The sequence below is a fragment of the Megalobrama amblycephala genome, linkage group LG19, assembly GCF_018812025.1.
Source record: "Megalobrama amblycephala isolate DHTTF-2021 linkage group LG19, ASM1881202v1, whole genome shotgun sequence".
In the NCBI taxonomy this organism is placed as follows: Eukaryota; Metazoa; Chordata; class Actinopteri; order Cypriniformes; family Xenocyprididae; genus Megalobrama; species Megalobrama amblycephala.
The window spans coordinates 11,489,309-11,505,816 of NC_063062.1; the positions used below are offsets into that span (position 1 = coordinate 11,489,309).

Genomic DNA, 16,508 nt, shown 5'->3' on the forward strand with positions numbered 1-16,508 from the left:
CATGTGAATTTTACATTTTAAATCTGTTAAATTTACGGTAAAATAACGTATTTCATTAACTGATATAATGTTAATTTACCAACCTAATGAAGTACTAATATCTGTTTTGTACCTTTATAATACACTGACAGTCACCAATAACAGTGGTGATGAGAGTCACATGATGAATCAAAGTTCATCACAAGCAGATTTTCCACAAGCTGAGAAGCACAACACTAACATATAGAAGGTACACACAGTGTCATTCACACACACGCTAAACACCATCATGGTAACATGCATGAAATTTAAAAAATGCAATAAACATTAATTTAACAACATTAGATGTAACATAAAACCCTAATGTACATAACTGATTAGAAAAAAATGAGAAAAACTAAGAATAAACAGAGTTATTTCAACGAAAATATATCAAATGTGAAGTATCACGCAGGGAATTGTGGGAATGTCAATATACGGTTTTTCACTGTAAATTTTACAATGAATTGTTATTTTTCACTTCCAAAAACTGTGAATTTAACGGTATTTTACCGTAAAATTACATTAAATGTACCATTAGATCTATTACAGTTATTCACCGTATATAGTACGGAAACTTTCTGTAAACCAATCAACAGTTTTTCACCGCAGCATTTTTACAGTCTTTTACTGTTAAAATCACGGTCATTTTTTACAGTGTAGATGGTTGCATGCAGGTACCTGGTGAAACTGATTTCTGACAGACTTCTGAGGCAGCGTGACATGATCTACAACTAAATAGAGAGAACTTTGGTGATAACTAAGCAAATATTTAATTACTACAATAATAGTTTCTCACTAGAAATTACATCAAAAGTGGAAAATGTTGGCCAAAAATGTACATTTACACAAAACTTACCACCAACTGCAACTTTCAGATGCCATCTTTAATTTTTAGCTCAACTGTCACAGATTGGAAAGCACAGGATTGTGGGATATCAAAGGCAGCGAAGGATACATCTATGCTGCCTTCAAAAACCGATCAGATGAAGGTTTCTCAGGAAGTGAACATTGGATTCAGATGTGCCTTGATGCCTTCCTACCTTAAATGCATCCTCTGAAGGCACAATTTTTAAGCTTTTGGACGCAGCCCAAAAATGTGCAGTGTGCAGTGGGGAACCACTGGTGTAAATCATACTTTTGCACCAATAATATTTGTGGATACAAAGTGGGTGGAGCTACCCTCCACAATGTTTGGTTGTTGCTTGTTGTGATCATAGTTAGTTGGAAGAAAGACTGCTTTACAGAAGAAATTTATGCTGCACTTAATACAAAAAAATAAAATAAAAATAATAATAATACTTAACTAATTCTTAACTAATTCTCAACTGTGTCATGCCTTGTTAGTTATTTTAAGGGTCATGTAAAACTGTTGTTAAAAACTACTGTTTTTGTAAGTGTACATCATAACATTATAAGTAAGCCTCAGGGAAATAAAGCTGAAAATGATTTTAAAAATTACATGACTCCTGTTAAAAATGATAAGTTCCTATCCTCTTTGTTCACAGTGCTGGAATACGGTGTGTAGCTGCAGCGGTTAGGAAGAATGAATCATGGAGTTGCTGGAAGGACTGGAGGAAGCTACTGGGATAAGGTACTGGATCAGTAGAGTCATGAGACGCAGACAAAGAATAATAGAATCTGCATAATGTTCCTTCCCCTGTCTCCCTTAGTGCCACACTCCCCCGCCCCATAGGGCATTGTGGGTAATATATAGAGGTGCTCAAGATGCGCTGGGCTCATGCAGTTGTTTATGGTGGAAATAAAGTGCAACATAAACTGCAAACAAAGCAGCCGGAGAGACGCTTAATGGCCTCCTCCTCCATCTCCTCTATACTGTCTGTATTTCTCACTCTCTCGCTTTCCTTGCTCACTTACATCCTTTCTCTCTCTCTCTCTCTCTCTCTCTTTTTCCTCTTTCAAACAAGAAGCTGGACCACTGAGATCATTTGCTATTTTCTGCCAGTCTCTTGACAACCTGACAGCAAATTACAGAAGCATTTTTTGTCGTTGGGTAAAATGTCTCTCAGTGGTCATTTCATTAAAACTCTTTCTATACTGTAAGCAATCCCCACCTGTCTTTGTTTGTGTGAGTGTGCGTGCAGGTTTATTGTCATATCTAGAGCCTCATTTGGATCTCATAGTCCCAGACTCATAACCTCACTCACATCTATGAAAGGGCACACTTAATGGCACTTTTCGCAAGTCTTTCTGCTCTCTGTTCTGTACAGTTAGTCAAAGGACTTCATTATAGGTGATGTGTGTAATTTCTTTCAATAGTGAAATACCATATTCTTGTCCAGTTTAATGTGTAGAGAAAACTCTAAGTAAGCCATTTGTAGATTGATTTCCCCGAAAAGTGCAAAATTGTGGCTCTATGGCATTCGTAAACATTGCTTTATTCATTTGAGTCAAGGAGGTCTGTAATATCTCCAGAAAGTTAACCACTAGCATTCCTAGACTTCTCAGTGACAGTTTTCCTGCTGGTGCAGAACCCTCTGCAAGTACATGTCTTCTTTGCTAATTCTGTTATCTTTGCTAATAGAATTTAGCAAAGATAGCAGAAAATTACATCATGCAGGAAATTACATCATGATGTCATCAGTCCTACGCTCATCTGTCAAAGGCAGCTGACAGGGAAAGTCCATTTCATGCTTTTAAGAGCCCTCCAAAAACTGGTAAAACACACATTATAATACAATACAATTTAATAATTTAAACATAAATATTTCCTGTAACAAAATCAGAATGCACATTGTCTTTTGCAAGGCCACCAATGGAGAATAAAGCTTTTCGCAGCCAGGTGGTGTAGTTACGACTATCTACCAGCAGGGGCGAACCGGGCCATGATAACCAGCCAAACCATGAGCCCATAAAGGGATAGTTCAAGCAAAAAAATGAAATTTGTCATTGTTTACTCACCCTCATGTTGTTACAAACTCATAAGACTTTGGTTAATCTTCCAAACACAAATTAAGATATTTTTATGCGGTGTGTCCTATGTATATGTGTTAATAATAATTATATAACTATATAATAATACCACTATTAATTTATATGATATATGAGCAATATCACACTCGTAGATGTGCAATATGGCTGTAAATCAGTATGCTTTAATAACCTACGGCCGAATCACAGCCTGTGCTGATATACAGCCATATTGCATGGCTACAAGTGTGATATTGGGTTTATACAACAGTTCGACGGCACGTGTGTGTAAATAAATGAGTGAACAATGGAGAGTCTTTAAAACCCCCTTTAGTGCAGAACTACTTCCTTCCACCACGGATTCAAATCTCAAGTTGACAGTTTGACCAAGGCTCCGTTACTAATTCTAAAATGTCACTTTAGGGCTAGTAACAAAGAAATGTTGAGTCCCTCCATTGAAACTCATTGTATTTTGTACAGTATTATTGAGAGCATAATGGCGTATTAATGCACGTTTCACTCAATCCATATTAAGCACTAATGGACCCTTTCTCAATAGCAAATACAACATATTATTTATATAAAATATAATATTTATTGAACAACAGTATTTAAATTAACCACAATAGCCATTATAAATGACAATAGGAAATTAAAGCTGCAAGCAGTGATGAAAGGGCCCTCGCACCCAGGGAAACACCACCACCCGGTGGCCTTAGGAAATCAGTTAATAGTGGGTGACATGCATGTAAGCGAGTAAATACAGTTGAAATATGCCAAAGTCATTTCGACTTGCCACACTTCCTGCTGCCAACAGGTGGCACTTTTACTATTACTGAATATTGCCATGTAGATGTCTTCAGGCTAAGACTATTATCAATCATGTGAAGTTTCAAGCAGATCGGACATTGTTTGCCTGAGTTACAACAATGTCCTGGCGCAAACATTAGCACTTAGCCAAGTGTTTCTAGCATGTTTGGTACTTCATGGCATATTAGAATGTGTTTCTGGGAGTGAATTATTGTGCAAAGCATGCCATTTCCTGTTGCCAGCAGGTGGCGCTATGACTAACTAAATATCTGCATATAGATGTCTTTATGCCAGGACTCTTATCAACATGTGAAGTTTGGGGCAGATCGGACACTGTATGCCTGAGTTACAACAACTTCCTCTTTCATGGCAAAACATCCGACTTTGTCAGGCTGCCACAGACACACCCTTCAAGTGAAAACTCAAGACCTTAGCAACGTAACATTGCTATATATTATATCATATAACGTAACGTTATATCATATAACGTAAATTTTCACCACTTCTGACATGTGTGCAAAGTTTCATGAGTTTTCAAGCATGTTTAGGCCCTCAAAAATGCAATTCATTTCGGAGAAGAAGAATTGACAGCAATTATAATAGGGTAAACACAATTGTACAATTCAGTCAAACGTACAAAAGCAGTGCTCTACAGGATGTAAGTTAAATACAGCCTTTATTAAATTATTAAATTTAATATAGCTAAATTCGATTTGCCAAGGAACAGGGAATAGATTAAGACCAAAGATTGCCCGTTTTATGCACCCAAAATGAATTTCCCCCAAAGCACTGGCCGAGATGAAGCTGTTCTCGGCGGGTACACAAGCAATGAATGGCCGCTGATGGCTTGGAGCTCGCATCTCCAAAAACGTCTAAACTAATAATAAAATAGGCGCTATGATTAAATATGAGTCACATATTTCAGGTCTAAACAACTACATTCTCACCTAAAAAACGCAAAGGAAGATATTTGGAATAATGTCAGTAACCAGACAGATCTCACCCCCCATTGACTACCATAGTATTTATTTTCCTACTATGGTAGTAAATGGGGGGTGAGATCTGTCTGGTTACTGACATTCTTCCAAATATCTTCCTTTGTGCTCAGCAGAACAAAGAAATTCATACAGGTTTGGAACTACTTGAGGGTGAGTAAAATAAATGATGACAGATTTTTCATTTTTGGGTGAACTATCCCTTAAGGAGCTGAAATTAATAAGGTCTTTGATCTTGGCCTGTTTCTGGTCTGTAGTTATTCCTTGTCATTACAGTAGATTATCACCAGCCTTGTTCCAATATATTTGTGTGTGGTTGTTGTCTCACTTAGATTAATAATGATAACTCAATATGAGCTCCCATATTAAGATATAAGTCCATAATGACAAACCAATTACAGAACCTTAATGCTCTTGGAACTTCCATCCACAAGCATCCAGTCATCTGCCCCATCATCAATGGTTCAGTCAGTGACCCTCAACCTTAAATATACATTGTCAGTCATTAGTTTGAGTTTTAGTTTGGTACAGCTTTGGTGCAGTGCTGGCATGGACATAGCGGCTAAACATTTGTTGGATCTAAGTATGTAATGAGTTAATCGATCAGAACTGAGCTCAAGGACTATGCAAGTCTCATAACAGGGCTTCCACAGCACAGCTCTCCTTGCTGAGGGAGTTCAGCCCTGATTATCAGAGGGGCTTGGCACTGAAATACTAGAGCTTACCCGTTCTCTGGATGTAATATTAGGAGCAAGCCACCAGAATGATTTCACATAGCACGGCCTAAATCCCTCATAATTGACTGCAAATCTGAGCACACTATTCTTGAGCCTAATCCAGTTTACTCCTCTATCTTTCCCTCTTTCTTTTTATAAATGCATGTAAGTATGTGTGTGTGTGCATATAAGCATGTTTAGATGATAAATGTGTTGATAAACCCAACTTTTTTAGTTCCCATTTATGTTAAGGCTGCATAAGTGTACAGCACGTTGATTCATTTTTAACCATGGAAATGAAATTAGACTCTATTAGTCCTGTTCGAATTAGAAACATCAGTGCCTTACCTTCATATTCTCCAAAGCTAATATTGTCAGCAAAAAAATAACTCTGTTCCATTCCATTCAGTCTTCCTCTCCATTGTCCTCCTCCTATAGTGTGTTTTTGTAATATCACACAAGCAAGACTGCCTATTTAACATCATCTGCCTTTCAGCAAATGAGGTAGAACTGCTGGCCCCTAAATTAATATTAATGATCCAAACTGTTCAGCTTTGTCCCTCCCATTTTTTTAGATTAACAAGTTTGGAATGCAGTTTGTCCAATCAGATTAGAGGATCCAGAACAAATTATTGTTTAGGATATGTTATATGATGAACGATAATCAGCTCTTTAGCAGCGAGAGGTCACTCATCATTTCCTGCCGGTCTTTCTTCCTCTTTTGGCCGTCTGGTTCACAGCTGGATAAGACAAGAGGGCAAAGTCTTTGTGGGATGCAATAAAGATCCCTCCAAGTTATCTAGTCTATTTATCACCGGATCTCTCTACACTTTCTGATTTTGATTCTAGTCTTTAAATGTCCATTGGGTTGCTAGTGGTGCCGATGGTGTCTGCAGAGTGGTTTTGTGGTATTTTTGTTTGTTTTCACTCCGGCAGTGCCCTTTCCAGCTGAGCTGATTGAATGAAGGGCGTTCTTTGAAATTAATGATTGTCTTGTTTGAGTGAAAAGCACTAAATATTCATGAAGCGAGCAAGAGAGAAACAGAGAGATAAAAAAACAGAGAGTGAGAGGCAGAGAGATTACTGAGATAACTGAGCCAATGTTTGGTCAGTACGTGAATCAAAGTTACTTTCACCATATGCTACGTGACCAAAAGGAATGTGGACACCCGAACACCACACTAATATTTGCTTTTTGAACATTTTATTTTTTAATCCATGAACATTAAAGGTACAATTTGTAAGATATTCGCAGTAAAATATCCAAAAACCACTAGGCTAGTGTTATATATTTTGTCCAGCTGATTACTAACAATATCTCTAATGTTTTCAACTACTTGTAAATCATGAGAAAATTCCCATTCTAAACAGTGACACGGGGCAGTGCAGTCGCCCTGTCAATGACGTCAGTTACCCTTTGTTACCGCCTTTACTGACGTAGAAACCACATGACAACAGTGTCGCGGACAAATGCGGAAGTAGTGTCTAGCGTCCAGCAAACCACTAGCTTGCTTCAAGCAGTTCCTTATTTACTTCTTGCACGTTTTATGGTGGATTGTGTTACTTATTTATGGAAAATAATTACTGTTTACCATCTGCCGCTGGTTCTGTCGACAAGGACAGCTCCCGTAAACGTAAGCGTACGGGCCAACCAAACGACCCAAGAAGAGTTTGGGACAAGAGGAGAGAAAGAGCGAGGATCAATATTGGTGTTGCATTTTCTAGATTGAGAAAGCTTTCGCGACAAACTTCACCTAGAAAGAGATGCCGATCTCGCTTGTGTTTTACTCGACAGGTGAGTTGTTTTGATTCGTATCTTTACAGAAAACGTATATAACAATCAACACGATTAGTATTATGGGGCATACACAGCAAACGCGGGGCATCGCGTCTCTAGACCCGCGCAAGGACGCGTCTGAACCATAGTTTATACATTTATAAAACTTTACCTCATCTGTTAAATCCATGATTTATCTTTCCATCTGATTGATGGCCGTCAGCGGTTGGGTAGAAGACAATCAAATCCCATCATTCCACGCACCTTCTTAGCGTCATCAAACCACGCGATTGCTATTGTTTTGGTAGTGCGCCCTCTAGTGGCAGGTCCTACAACCTGTACCTTTAATTGGAAGTTTGCGGGGTTGTGCACCATTCAGAATTGAATTGAGAAGTTCTATTCAATTCCAAAGTTGTAGCAAACAGGATGCAGAATTAAATTTAGATGCAGTTTTAATTTAAATGTAAAGAAGCAGAATTCAAATGAATTGAAATTCAAAGAGTCTCACTTCATTTTCCTGTGGGGCATGGCCAATTAAATTCAAAGTCACACTCATGAACTGAAAGGAAGACAATTTAGTTGTTGGTCCCAAACGACAGTAAGTGTAGCTGCAGTGTAAGTATTCTGACTGATTATGTTGAGCTGGTCTGTGATTGGACAGTACTAACTGAACTGTTTCTACCTGTTTCCGGTCTCATATGGACTGAAGACATAAGAGCCTCATTTGCTGGACAAATGGATTATTTTTGTTGTGTGTGTGTGTGTATGTCGCTTGGGCTTAATGAGGCAGCAGGACACACAGAGGAGAGAGCTGCTATACCTGCACAGCATGGACAGTCAGCAGGGGTGGACGAGAGTTTAGCAGTACACACACTGTGCAGAGCAGCTGTCATCACATCCGCGTACACACACATGCACACAAACACACACTTTCATAGGTGTGGCTGCTGAAGTTTAGAGAAAAGAGAGGCAGATGCTGTTGGAAGCAGCACAGTATGGAGCCCGTTGTTTTTCACACCAGACACACACACTCACACACACATACAGCTGGCTGGGTTGGAAGAAGTACAGGTTGAGCGTGACTTATTATCTATGCAATGCAATTTGTAATCTTCCTCTTTCTGTACCTTGGGTGTGCTTAGTAAGAAATCTGGCACAAAATTTCATACATAAGTAAAATCCCACATAGAACCTGAAAGAACAGTCATTTTCTCAAAGAAACTTGTGCTTTATTAATAGTCTGTCATTTTTTTTTTTTTTTAAGTTCTTTTGATGTTTGGATGCATTTTAAATGTGTGTGTGTGTAATTTATAATGTGTATTTATAGACCCCTTAAAAGTTTGTAAACATTGCAACGTTTCCTGGTGGGCAGGGCTTAGCTGGAGGCAAAAAGAGGCGCTGGACTCAATGTTGACAAGTGTAAGCTAGCATGCTTTAGGAGGGATTTATTAAACATAGATGCAGAAGAAGGTACAGAACTGTCCGAATATGTACTGTCACTGACTCTGCGGGACCGTGACAGCTATTTTTGTAAATTAACTTAAAGGGATAGTTCACCCAAAAATGAAAATTTGATGTTTATCTGCTTACCCCCAGCGCATCCAAGATGTAGGTGTCTTTGTTTCTTCAGTAGAACACAAATGATGATTTTTAACTCCAACCGCTGCCGTCTGTCAGTGGTATAATGCAAGTCAGCGGGAACTTGGACTATAAGAGTAAATAAAACACAACAGACAAATCCAAATTAAACCCTGCGGCTCGTGACGACACATTGATGTCCTTAGACACGAAACGATCGGTTTGTGCGAGAAACCGAACAGTATTTATATAATTTTTTACCTCTAATACACCACTATGTCCAACGGCATTCATCACTCGATTCGTGAGGTCTGATCGCGCTCTGACAACGGCAGTGATGTCTTGCGCATATACTTCAATGAGTGCTAGACATCACTGCCGCTGTCAGAGCGCGATCAGACCTCACGAATCGAGTGATGAATGCCGTTGGACATAGTGGTGTATTAGAGGTAAAAAATGATATAAATACTGTTAGGTTTCTCGCACAAACTGATCGTTTCGTGTCTTAAGACATCAATGTGTCGTCACGAGCCGCAGGGTTTAATTTGGATTTGTCTATCGTGTTTTATTTACTCTTATAGTCCAAGTTCCCGCTGACTTGCATTATACGACTGACAGACGGCAGCGGTTGCAGTTAAAAATCATCATTTGTGTTCTACTGAAGAAACAAAGACACCTACATCTTGGATGCGCTGGGGGTAAGCAGATAAACATCAAATTTTCATTTTTGGGTGAACTATCCCTTTAAGTTTTCGATATTTCCTAGACAACATATGAATTACTTTCAGGTGGTTCAGGGAATTTTTTCAAGGCTTATTGTCTAATGTAACCTAACGCTGGGCTAACTATGATTATGGCTAGCAATGTGGATTATTTTAAGAGACCATTCAAAAGATGCCAACACACATCTATCGCTGTATGTTTGTTAAACATTTAAGCTAGCTAGTGCACTGAAAGTTGGCGACTTTTCACCTATAAAACAGAAACTTGCAGATTTTCACTAGATAAAACCAACACACCATTACATATGCATCGATTATTTTACCTGATGTGAAGTGTGCACTGCAAACACGAGTATTATTTATGATCGTCTCCGTCCAATCTGTATGCCGTATTGCATTCAACCACAGTTTGTCTTCTTGATTTCTATGAAGGAATGTCTGCCGGGATCCAGTAAAACTTTAGTTTTGAACCAAAAGTCCTGTTCCTTCTATTCTGGCAGCCAAAAACACAACAAGACGACATTTTAAAGTCAAAACCCTCAAACTTTTAGCGTGCCTGCTATGAGTTCTTATTTATGTTTTGCCTCCAGCTAGAGCGGTGACGTCACTGTGACGTAGGACGATTAAGGGGTCTATTTATTTTTTATTTATTTTTATTAAAAAAATATCATTTAAACCTAATGTTAACCTGATTTAAACCAGAAATGTAATTTCTGTCATTAATTAGCTACTCACCCTCATGTCATTCTAAACCCGCAAGACCTTTGCTCATCTTAGAAACACAAATTAAGATATTTTTGATGAAATCTGGGAGGTTTTGTATCTCCCATAGAAAGCGACGAAATTATCACATTCAAGGTCCAGAGAATTAGTAAAGACATCGTTAAAATAGTCAACGTGACTACAGTGATTAGAAAGCGACGAGAATACTTTTTGTATTTTTGTTAATTATTATTATTATTAACATCTATAATTACCACTTTTTACTAGCCGTCTACTTCTTTTCAGTCCCCCCCTCCCCCGTCTCGCTCTTCCTCTCTTTTGCCATTTAGAATGCCTGATGTGCATGTGTGGCTGACAGTGAGTTTTCACATTCTGCTGTCAGAAGTGATAGGAGAGATGACAGACAGACAGACAGATTTCCACTGATTAGCTCTCTTTTGGCATACAGAGCATCCACACCACAGCCAACCGTTCAGACAGCAACAAACTCAAACTGTGGCTCTCTCTTGATTGAGGTGATACCTTAAGTCTCAGCATCTCATATTTATGTCCTTCTGGATTTTCCCTCTAGTCATCCATCCCTTCTCCATCCTTTTCTCCTGAGTGACAGTCCGATGTTAATCCTCAGGGTCACGGGGTGGCTCACCCCTCCTTGCTGTCGTTGTCCTTGGCCCTGTTTCTTAATTCATCCAGCACTCATTACACATGCCGCTGTGTGTCTGAGACAAGTGGCCATTTGAAACACGCTGCGGTGAGCACGCCTCAGTGACCAGCGATAATTAACATCAGCTGGGGCAACACACATCTACTCCTCCTTTTGAGAGATGAGAGATAATGGACTTGACACAAGGAGAGATGATTGAACAGAAACAGGAAGAGGTTAAAGGGTGGAGATGAAAAATAAATAAGAATATATGGAGTTGATTGACCATGGAGGGTGGACATTATTCCACAACATCTTTATGGCCTTGTATGTGTGTTCCTTGCTCCTACCATCACCATAGAATAAGGATTAATCTGGTACAGCTTCCATAGACTACCTACATAGTCTGAATTCTTCCCAATATACTGTGTGAATGTGTTAGCCAGAGGTCACTGGTTGCCAGCACACTCAACACTTAACTATTGCTTCCGTTTTCACAGTCAGGGCAGGTCATCTCTGTCTGCCCACCCATTTTTTTTCCAGGCTGTGAAAGATCGGAAACCTTTTTGTCTTTCAGTTGCACTGTCCACATTCCAGGTCAGCCTGTCGACTTTGCTATTTGAGAAGAGGCGGAATTTTAATTTCTGCTTTCATGCCGTAAATGAATCACTGTGTTTTTTTTTTTGTGTTTTTTTGCTGTTAAGTATTCTAGCAAAGGCTTCCTGTCCAGCAGGCCATGTCGGTCAGACATTAACTATGCAGCTCAATGAAATGAGGAATGAATCTAGTGCATTTAGGTGGAGGCATGTCACTTCTGGGCAGGAAAAATTATGGATGCAGCATATTTTGCTGTGTAAAAATATGCATAAATGCTGGCATGTGATTGGCAGGGCTGGTTGGGAGGGACGTACTTGGCTAGGACGTATGTAACATGGACATGCATAAACATCTCACGTACAGTATGTAATGTTGCACAAGGGTTTAAATCAGGAGTTTATCAGAGCAAAAGAGGGTTTGCATCAAATCTGCCACATCAAAGAGTTTTTATTTTATTTTCTGCGATCATCTAAAATGATGATTGCATTGAGCAACTGAAAAACCCGTTATCATTTATACTCTCCCTCATTGTAATTTTCGAACGATTCCTTTAATACAAAATTTTCTTGATTCAAATTCTTGAATCTCTTAATATGACCAAAATAGCCTGTATCTACTTAATTTATTCCAAACTTCCATTTCTTCTAACGTCTCTCACTCCCTCGCTTCTTCCTTTGATATCTTTTTAGTTTTGAGTTCTTTTGTCTTTATCATTTGCGTTTCTGTGGTGGATCTTTTCACAGCAGGAATGATAACAGACGAACAGGATCTGGAGGCAGCACTCAATCCCGAGTCCAGAGGGTGGAGGAGACGCTGTGATGTGTCCGTGGTTGTGGTGGGTTCACGCTGAGCAGGGAGATTGAAGAGGGATACTCCAGAGCACACTCTCCATGAGCAAGGGAGGAAAGAGGAAAAAGAGATCTGTGATGTGGTGAGATGAAGGAGAAGGAGGGATAGATGATGTGGTGCAGCGGGTGGGGACACTCTCGTAAGCTGGATGATCACAGTCAAACTGCCCCCCCTCCCTGTCTGCAGCCTCACTCCAAAACATCCCTAACAGATCAATCCATTACTTACTGAAACACACCATGGCCTGTCTGTGATTTTTGTCTGGTGGTCACGCTGAGAGAATACGAGTTTCTCTACAGTTCTCAAAGCAATAAATGTGAGCAGAAAATGAGAGGTAATATTATATCAACATGACATGGAAAGGTAATGTTTTGTCTTTTGGTTTTGTCTTAAGTAAATAAGTCAAATTTAGCTCTTGTCCGGTTTGTTTTGCTCAGTCATGGCACCAGAAAATCAGAAGCATACAAAACAAACAAATGAAACTAAGAAAAACATACACAGTAAGCAAACTTCTGACCTTGTTGACCACTTGTGTCCATAGCAACTGCCGAATGAACCACAATTTATAACACATGATATTGTGGGAAAACTTTAATTTTAGCTTTTTGACTTCTTTCTTTTTGTTAAAGAGTGTTTCTTCAACTTTAGGCACATTTAAGCCCAAGGGGTTGGTTTTTTTTTTTGAGATTGATTTTTACTTTTTACTTATATGTGTACAGTATATATATATATATATATATATAATTATATATATATATGTATGTATATATATGAAAACTTCCTGGAATCTTTTTACATTCTTGCATTTTGGGAGACACTTTTATTTTACATTGCATTCAATGTACACATTTTATCAGTACCTTGACGTTGTTAGTGCCATGCTCTATTGTTTGAGCTCAAAGGCTTTTTACCATGCCTTCATCATTTATACAGTCAAACCAAAAATTATTCAGACATTTTTTATATTTTTGATATATTTTTACTAATGGGTTCAGGACACTATAGTTCATTTCACGAGTTCACACTTACAAATAAGTCAGGTAAATAAATTGGTAAACGCATTTGGCGTGCTGTCCGGGGAGAGGGCTCCGAGCTCGGTAATCGGCCCGAACACAGAGTACCCCCCCCCCTTTTAGATTATATGAAGTAACCCAGAGAGTGTGAGGAGACGGGGTGGTGGAGGGATTCTGGAAACTGTCGAGGATCCTTGGGTGAGTTTTGACTGTGATTATATACAGGCCTGAACTCATGCTGATTGGGTAGATACGTTGATTACAGATTGTTGACAGCTGGTTGAGATGATGTAATCATTAAGATGACGTAATGATTGGGTAGGTTATTTGACTTGTTCCTCCTGAACTACGTTAATGAAACATAATTTATAGTGAGTGAGGATAGCAAAATAAAACAAACTGGCATATTATACCCAAAAATTCTTAATACAGTGGACTAAAAATTTGGAACCAAAAATTATTCAGACACTTTGACCTGACCATGTTTTGCTTAAGTGTTATCTGATATAATTAAGATTAATTTTTTCTTATACAGTTTAACTGTGAGATCTTATCATATTTTATTACCATTTTTTAAACTATAGTGAATAAACTGTAATAATGCATGAAATGTTCAAGGTGTCTGAATAAATTTTGGTTTGACTGTATTTGCTACTTTTCAGATGGCCTTTATGTAGCCTATAGATTTTGTTTACCCTTGTACTAGACCTTGAATTCCTAAAATATGAAAATACATCATAAAAAATTAATTAATGCAAAGTGTGAAACTAGTGTTATAGTTGTGACATAATTTCCATCCACCACAGAATACTGTTAAATGCATAATTAGAGATGTATTGGAAATTACATGTGGTGGATGACTTTTCGAAGAAAAAAAATAAACAAGGGGGGAGAAAAACAGAATTATTAATAATAATAATAATATGTTTTATTTATTTAGCGCCTTTCAGGAACCCAAGGACGCTTTACAGTAAGTTGCTATATAATATGAATACATATAAGTATACAGTCAGTATACAACATGTAATCAACCAGATAGAACAGACAAAGAAAGTTAATCTACATTAGACTTACAAAAAACAAGCACAGTGCTGGAAAATTGAGACAGACAATCAATTAACAAAACATAAAGTGAATAAGTGTGTTTTGAGGGCAGTTTTATAGGTCTGAAGAGAAGAGATATCACGAAGGTCTTGTGGTAGCTTGTTCCAGAGCTTAGAAGCTGATATGCTGAAGCCCTACCACCCACACTGGATAGACGGTACTTGGGTACTGCAAGCAAGTTTTCAGTGCTCGATCTCAGAGTACGGGCAGGGACATAGGGGATAATCATTTCGCAAAGGTAGGAAGGTGCTAAACCATGACAAGCCTTAAAAACTAGAGTAAGAATCTTAAACTGGATGCGGTAACTAACAGGGAGCCAATGTAGTTGCTGTAAGACAGGGGTGATGTGAGCTTATTTTTTGGTAAAAGTGAGGACCCGAGCAGCTGAATTCTGAATGAACTGCAAGCGATTTATGACTTTTTTGGGTAGACCATAAAGTAAGGAGTTACAATAATCAAGACGTGAAGTTATAAAAGCGTGAACAACAGTTTCTGCATCTTTGAGATTTAGTGAGGGCCTTAAACGGACAATGTTGCGAAGATGGAAGAAACAGGACTTGACAAGCTGATTGATGTGGGGTTCAAAACTTAGCCTAGAATCGAACAACACACCAAGTTTTCGAATAGTGGAAGAGGGTTGAACCAGGACACCGTCAATGTTAACAGAAAAATCATGTTGGGTGAGATCAAGGGATTTAGGGGCTACCAGCAGAATTTCAGTTTTTTCCATATTCAACATTAAGTAGTTTTGAACCATCCATATTTTGAGATCGTGTAAGCAAGATGTTAAGGAAGGGGAGGAAAAACAGAGTTAGGTTGTACAGTGAAATAGATTTGTGTGTCGTCAGCATAACTGTGAAAATTAAAGCCATGGCGCCGGATGATCTGACCTAGGGGAAGTGTGTAGATTAAGAATAAAAGTGGACCAAGGACAGATCCTTGAGGCACTCCACGGGAGAAGGTGACAGAATGAGAATTGAATTCGTCAATGCTAATGAACTGTTGCCTGTCTGTGAGATACGAATTTAGCCATTGTAAAGCCGTTTGTGAAATGCCGATTGCAGACAATCGGGACAAAAGTACAGAGTGGCAGACGGTATCAAAAGCTGAACTCAGGTCCAAAAGGACCAGAATGCTGAGGACACCAGAATCAGAGGCGAGGAGGAGGTCATTCACCACTTTGAGAAGAGCAGTCTCTGTACTGTGGAGGGGGCGAAAACCAGACTGAAAGGGTTCCTGCAGATTATTTTTGTCCAATTGAGTCTGCAGTTGTGTGGCAACCACTTTTTCTAGGACTTTAGACAAAAAAGGGAGATTGGAAATTGGTCTAAAGTTAGTCAGTACTGTGTCATCAAGGCCAGGTTTTTTAAGTATAGGGGTGATCATGGCTATTTTCAGTCCAGGTGGTACATAACCAGTCATAAGGGAACTATTTATCATGTGGGTGATAGGTATAATGAGGGAAGGGAGAAGGTTTTTGAGTAGATGTGTTGGTAAAGGATCTAACTGGCAGGTGGAGGAGTTAGAGCTCATAAGCTGTTCAACCACATATGTATTGGTGAGAGTAAAGTTAGAGATTGGGTAGGGTATCTGGAAAGTAGAAGTTTCTGAAGGAGTTGAAGAGGAGAAAGATTGATAGATATTGTCAATTTTGTGTGTAAAGAATGTCAGAAAATTTTCACAAAGGTCAGAAGAACCATTAAGCAGTGGAGATGGTGGTTTAACAAGTTTGTTGATCTCAGAAAAAAGGGTCCTGGGTTTACACTTTGCTCTGTTTATAATATTAGATAAGTAAGTAGCGCGTGCAGTGTTAAGGGCTTTTTTATATTGTGATATGAATTCAGTGTAGAGGGTAGCATGAGCAGGAAGACAGGTCTTCTTATAGAGACGTTCAAGACGCCTAGCCTTCGCTTTCATTAATCTGAGCTCTGGGGTGAACCAGGGGAAGAATAAGCTGAAGGGACAGTTCTTGTCTTTAATGGGGCCAGAGCTTCCAAGACATTAGATGTAGCTTCATTATATGATGAGAGAA

At 38.8% G+C, this 16,508-nt stretch overlaps 1 long non-coding RNA gene across 1 annotated transcript in view; it reads left to right on the forward strand.

Moving 5' to 3' along the window:
* Window positions 1-12,803, forward strand: part of LOC125254407 — a 62,684-nt gene extending 49,881 nt beyond the window's left edge. The window contains exons 3-4 of the long non-coding RNA XR_007181656.1: window positions 1,527-1,612; window positions 12,254-12,803. This is a non-coding gene — a long non-coding RNA (uncharacterized LOC125254407). The remainder of the gene's footprint in view (window positions 1-1,526; window positions 1,613-12,253) is intronic.
* The last annotated feature ends 3,705 nt before the right edge of the window (window positions 12,804-16,508 follow it).